The sequence below is a fragment of the Meriones unguiculatus genome, chromosome 5 (genome assembly GCF_030254825.1).
Source record: "Meriones unguiculatus strain TT.TT164.6M chromosome 5, Bangor_MerUng_6.1, whole genome shotgun sequence".
NCBI lineage: Eukaryota > Metazoa > Chordata > Mammalia > Rodentia > Muridae > Meriones > Meriones unguiculatus.
Window position 1 is genome coordinate 115,694,284 of NC_083353.1, and position 6,720 is coordinate 115,701,003.

General features: G+C 46.0%; 1 long non-coding RNA gene across 1 annotated transcript; it reads left to right on the forward strand.

Annotated features, from left to right (window-relative positions):
* Nucleotides 1-1,058: 1,058 nt before the first annotated feature.
* Nucleotides 1,059-5,449, forward strand: LOC132654100 (uncharacterized). Its single transcript, XR_009591784.1, has 4 exons — nucleotides 1,059-1,132; nucleotides 1,290-1,358; nucleotides 1,802-1,870; nucleotides 2,183-5,449. It is a non-coding gene; the product is annotated as an uncharacterized LOC132654100 (long non-coding RNA).
* Nucleotides 5,450-6,720: the final 1,271 nt, after the last annotated feature.

The window sequence follows — 6,720 nt, forward strand, 5'->3', positions numbered from 1 at the left end:
CGGCACTGTTTGAGTCAGCAGGTGTGTGAACTCTACTTCATTACAGCAGAGTACTAGTGCCTGTATCTCACATCTTCTTGCCTGCATTAACATCACTATGATTTTGATGTGGAATGTCCCCATAGGCTCAGGTGCCCCAGCCTGTGGCACCATTTGGGGATGATGAGGGACCTTTTAAGAGATGGAACCACATGGGAGGAAGTGAGTCGCTGGGGTGGGTGGAGCTTATCGGCACTCTGTACCTGCTGGGAAATATAACCACCAGGCTTCCTCTGCCATGACAGACTGTACCCCATACCATGAGCCAAACCGACCCTCTCTTCAGGTGCTTCTTATCTGGTGTTTGGTCCCAGCAGGGAGAAAAGCAACAAATACAAACACGTACAATAAAATGTGTTTGCTATATGAACAGCCTGTCATAATAGCATGTGCCTAAAATGCCAATGCTTGGAAGGTAGAGAGAGAATAGATTCAAGTCCAGCCTGGGCTACACGGAGAGTTCAAGTCCAACCTCAGCTACATAATGAGTTCAAAAGGACCCTTGACTACAGAGTGAGTTTAAGGCCTAACTTGGCTACATAAGACCCTGTTTCAGGGAGTAAGGAAAACATAATTATCACCTAATTTTCTTTCAGCTGTTTAAAGGGACATCCATTCGATCTTGATCTTACTCTTCACCCCCTCACTTGGCACCTCAATTGCTATTCTCCTGTCTACACCACACCAAACATTTCTTTACTTCTTACCACCTATGTCCCAGAGTTAGAAGAGGAGACATTGACCTGGGCATTCCTGGACCCTCCTCATCTCTGACTCTCCCTTACCATCTGCATCTTCACTTCCCACATGTGTCCTGGGATTAGACAGGTGAGGTGCTGGCCCAACCCTTTCTGAGCCATCCTTCCTTTGCACCGTCCTGGCTCTGTACTCAGCCCTGTTGTTCTTGTCATCATCTCCATTAGACATGCCTCCTCTGATTCTCGGTTAGCATTCTGTTAGTTCTAGACTTACAAGCAGGCTGGTGTCAGCACATGACTGAATTGCTCTGCCTTGTGACCTATTCATGTCCTGAATGGAGCCACAGTGCCAGAGAACACAGAACAGTGCCCCGTATAACAGATAGTTGATGGATGTAAGTGGGTGGCTTTCTACCCCTTTTACTTATTTTCCTTCCTGACTATCATTCTTGCCTTTTTATTATAATTGCAATTTCTAGCTCAAATTGATCAAATAGCAAATGCAACTGGGGACAGTTAGAGATTGCGAAGCCTGGATTTTTCATATTACAGGTTGACTGGGCTGAGCTTTTATCCATGACTGTGCCAAGGTTGTTCTTTGAAGACTTCTTGCTTTCAGAGGTAATTATGGGTATAGTGACAAAATGGTTTATATTTGTTATCATAAAACTGTGAATTTGGGAATCAGAAAACAGGTGTGAGCCTGAATGCATAGAAAACAAGACTGGCTTTGAACCAGTGACTGTTGAAGGTAAGCAATGGGTCTGGATCCTCTGACACAATGTCTCCTTTACCTCTGAGTGTGTTTTAGATTGTCCAAACATTTTCCAAAATGTCCAGCACAGAAAGCTCACACATCAGTGTTGTTCCACACCCACCAAAGGCCCCGGTCTCCTTTAATACCTGCTGGGAAGCTGATCTCAGGACCATAGAGGCCCTCAGACTCTGAGAGTGTATTACCACACACTTTCAACCCCCACACTTGGCATTTGGACAGAATCTCTTCCTGACCCCAGATGGCATCCCAGCTTCCTCGGGCTGAGCCTGTCAACATGTTTTTCCAGGAGCCTAATTCCTGAATGTAGCAGCCATGAAACGAACCAGAATGATCTCTCTGATCTCCTCTTGAACAGGTATGTCCCATTCTGGCTTTGTCAGCCTCCTGAGCTGCTTCCAGTTCTGGAGCTAGAACTCATTTCTCTTAACCACTAGTTCTTGCCTTATTTTTCCCCAAATTAATATGGGTTGTTATGCTCAAATGCATTAGAATCTTCGAGAAATGGCTTGAACAAGGTAGCTTAGCAGCAGACAAAGCCAACTTCTATGAGGCTCCAACACTGAGCATCTTGCCTGTCGGAACCCAGGCAGCATTTGCTGCAGATGCACTTTTATTAGGATGAAGACGATAAGAGTAATGGTCATAGATGACTCTGTCTCCTCTGCAGCACTGGGTGGAACACAAGCCTTGCTTTCTGCTAGGAGCCCCAGGACAGGAGCTCCACAAGAAGACCAACAGAGCCAACTAACCAGGGACCAGAGAGCTTGCAGAGACTGAAGCACCAACCAAGGACCATGAATACACTGGACCTAGTCCCCCTACACTGATGAGCAGTTCTGGCTTCATGTGGGTTCCCTAGTAATGGGGACAGGAGCTATCTATGACAAGGACTCTGTTGCCTGCTTTTTGATCTCTTGCCACTGGTGGGGCTGCCTCACCAGGCCACAGGTAAAGAGGAAGCACTTAGTACTGATGCAACTTGATGAGCTGTGGTGGGTTGGTGGTGGTGGAGCTCCCCTTTTCTGAGGAGAAGGGGAGAGGGAAAGGAGGAAGAAGAAGGAAGGGTGTGACTGGGAGAAGAGGAGGGAGGGGGCTACAATTAAGATGTAAAGTGAATGAATAAATAAATAAATATTTAAAAAAATGAAAGATAAAGAGAAAGAAAGAAAGAAAGAAAGAAAGAAAGAAAGAAAGAAAGAAAGAAAGAAAGAAAGAAAGAAAGCTACATGGCAAACTGGCTCATCTCTAACACTATAACAACCACGTGTACTTTTTTTAAAAATCTAGATGCAATGCTCTACTCCCAAATCCACACCCTCCATCCTCCTCACCTCTCCTCTTTCCCTCTTTAGTTAATATGGGTTGAGAAGGTCACTGAGCTACTGAGCTATCCCAGTGAGGTGGAGGGTCCACTCCTCACCTGCATGCCCCTGTTTCTTCCTGTGTCACTCTGTTCTGCCCTACTGCCTGTTAATGCACTATCTCTCCGGACACTGCTTAAATTAACCTTCTATACCCAGGTCTTCCAGGAGCCTCTCCTAAATTCTCCAGCAAGGCCCTGAGGCTTTGATCACAGCTGATGCCACTGTCAGGCTGATGATGAGCAAAAGAATCCAGACAGAGCACGGTTTTATATGGTTTTCTCATCTTCCTGGGGAGCCTCGGGAAGCTCTCAGAATTTCAGCTTCATGCACTGGGACTTTGCATAAAAATTGCCTGATTTGTGTATAAATGATTGGATGTCAAAGCCATTTGGAAAATACAAAGGACAGTATAAATGCTGGTTTAATATTTATGGTGTCGCCATTAAATATAAATTACTAATCCAGACACTGAAAGGAGGAAAAACAAAATAAAAAAAGAACTTGCTGTAAAGAAACTCTCCCAAAAGTTAGGAAGAGCTGATTTGACAGCAATAAAGCCCCAGAAAGTGCTAGAAATTCGAACAAGAAAAAAAAAAAAAGGAAAAAAAGCATTGTTGTCAGACAACTCATAGATGGCATCAGGAAGAGACATCTGTCTGGAAAAGAGGAGAAGGTGGGGCCTGAGCTGTGGGCTTTGGCAGGAGTGTGTGGTAAAACGTGATGAGCACCGGTGATAGCGGTGACCCAGGAAGGAGCCGTGATTCAATTCAGCTGCCGCACAGGCCCACACACCCAGGCTTCACATGAGACGCAGCACGCAGCTTGGAAGCTGTTTGAAAAATGCGAAGTGTTTGGGGGAGGTTCCCCAGCTGGCTGAAGAAGAGAAGCTGTGGACATTGGCTTTGTGAAGCAGGTCTAAGGGGAACACTGTGGTGATGCCTCCCAGAGTTCTGAACACGGTCACCTGACCAACAGCATGCTCTTGCTCTAGGTTTCCTCAAGAAACCTGGAGCACAGCTGCAGCTCAGGAAGAAACACACATCAGTGGGACACCAAGCTGTGCGTCTTTTGCTTGGGAATGGAAGATGTGAACGCATGCATGTGGATGTAAGAAGGATGCTCATTTTAATTTTTCTTCTGGGGATGAAATCAAATAAACCCTTGTACCTCTAATGACTTGTGAAGTGGCCTGAGATGATTCCCGGAGGAGGATACATTTGCAAATCATTGATCCACATTCAGCATCCTTTTGCCAGTCCACAAAGCCTCTCCTGCACCGAGAGGGAACAGAGAAGCACTCTCACCCACGAGTCAGCAGGGAATCTCCTCCAAGGACAGGGTCTCTTCCTGCCACCCCGTGTTTTCCTGATAATGCACTTTATCAGACCTTCCATGAAAACAAGAGGGGTCCATTGATGTCCTGGTGTTTCCTCATTTTGCTGAAACTTCATTTGTCCGATGGGAAGACAGTCTGCTCTGGGTGCAGAGCCTAGCCTGGTTTCTTCAGACCTTGTATTCCTTCTGTTATCTGGGTTCCCTGAATGGCTGCCAGTTATACTAATGAAGATGAGGAGAACTTCTCTTTCCTGCCCTACGCCTTCATTGGGAGCCACTGGACTTTAGCATAACAGCTGGAGAATTGACCCTGTTTAGAAATGAACAATGAAGGAGGCCTGGATGGCCATCCATGAACTGCGGAGCAAGGATCTGCTGCACACTGGCAAGGCCACATCCTGGGTGGAGCCCTGCTTGAAGAGGTGTGGCCTGTGAACACAGCACAAGTATCCTCTCAGAGCTTGGGGAGTATGGTGGAGGCTCAGAGTCTCAGGCCATAGCCCACCCCTCCAGATGAGCGGGCTTGGAAGCTCTGCACCTGTTCTAGTTACAGCCATGGCACAAAGTGTGAACTTGAGCCAGACACTCAAAGCTGAGGTTCCGGACTCCACCACAGGAGTGAGAATTCCTGGAACTAAGCTATGTCTAAGCAACAGGTGACTGATTAGGCCTGCAGTGATAGAGTGGGGTTCTAATGTTACAGGTCCAGATTGACGTTGCTGATTGGATGTGAGGCTGGAAGTTGAAATGTTGTAGGTCTCAGGCTAGCTTTAGCCTGCTCAAAGCCATCCCTTGCCCGTTTTTGTGTCAGACCTACCATCCTGTGACTAACAGATAACAAACCTTTTTGAATGTGCTCACTTAGCAGACAGTAGCTTCCACCAACCCCAAAGCTAAGGATGCTCCAGACAACATCTGAGGCCTAGAGATGAGTTTTTTCTTTTGCTCTGACCCGCCTCTCTGATGTGCCCACGAATGTGTTTGAAAAATGTCTTGATTTGTGCCTTCCTTTGTTCTGTTACTATAAAAACTTCATGAAACTGCTTCTACTCTGGAACATGGAATTCAGGGTGACCTAAATCTATGTTCCTGGGCCATGGTCACTCATACTTGACTCTGAAATGAACTGTCTCTTATCCTCTTTGAAATTAGGAGCTGTGTTTTGGCACCATAACCACTTCCCTACTGTGACATTCTGGCCCATTCCTACAAAATGGGGGAACTAGTTGCATGAATCTGAGCCATGCTGAGGTGGGGGTGGGGTGGGTGGGAGGGATGCCATGGGTTGGATAGGATGTTGTGTGTGGGCTTTGCATACGGCCTGGGAGGGGGAGCCTCTGTGAGGGAGGCATTTGTAAAGGTGCCTGTGATTATTGCAGAAGCCTCTGACAGGGGGTCACTGTGCTTCAGATCAGTCATTCATGTACCATGAGCACCTGCTGTGTGGCCAGAGATGATGATGATGGTGGTGGTGATGATGATAATGATGATTATGATAATGATGATGATGAGGGTGATAAGAGTGATGGCAGTGGTAACGGTGATTACGGTGATGGTAATAGTGATGATGATGAGGAGGAAGTCCCAGCACCAGGGTGGTTGAGGCAGGAGAATCATAGGTCCGCCTGGTCTATCTAGTGAAACTTTATCTTTAATTAATTAACTAAAAATAAAATAAAAGCAGAAAAAAAAAAAAAGAAAACCTCTTTGAAAGACTCTGTAGTGAATGTTGCCTCTGTGAAGGTAGAAGATGAAATGAGTCCCAAGGTCTTCCATGCCTGTGGGTTATGAAGGGATTCAGAAAATGAGCTGTGTAAGACTTTGGTTTTCCTTTTGTTCTTCCATAACCAGTAAAGCATGACGACCACTAAGATAGCACCTTCTATAGAAGTAATGGGAGGGGGTGGGCATTTGCAAATTCTGCAGCATGTTATGTGAGAGACAGGAAGTTTTGTTTTGTTTTGTCTCCAGCATCTTGGAACAAATGCCCCGTGGATCCTGAAGAGCAGCCACAGCACACCCACCTATAGATGCCTAAAATTCTTACTGTGGGGCTCGCCTCACTGCAAGTCTTGGTTATTGCATCTTGTAGAGGAACATGGGAGCTGGTTTGAGTTCTGATCCAAGCTTTCCTCCTACATTCTGTTTAGTTTTTGTCAGTTAACCTGTTAGTGGTTTGCTTATTTGTGAAACGCTGCTTCTCTGGTATTGAGAAACCTCGGTGCTCTCAGAAATAGATCTCATTACCTAGGGGTGGCGATACCAGGCGATGAGAACATACACCATTGCAGAGCTGGCTTGCTTTTGCTGAGTCCAAGAGAAAGAGCATGAAATGTCACCTTGTGACTGGGCTGGGGTCTGGGCTGGGGTCTGGGCTGGGTGTTTGCTGGTTTTTAATGTCATAGTTAAGAATGAAATGCAGGTATGTACAGCTTACAAAGTAACAAGAATTCTTAACTCAAAGCATAGTATAGATCAGAAGGAAATGTGCTGTCAAGATTGACAG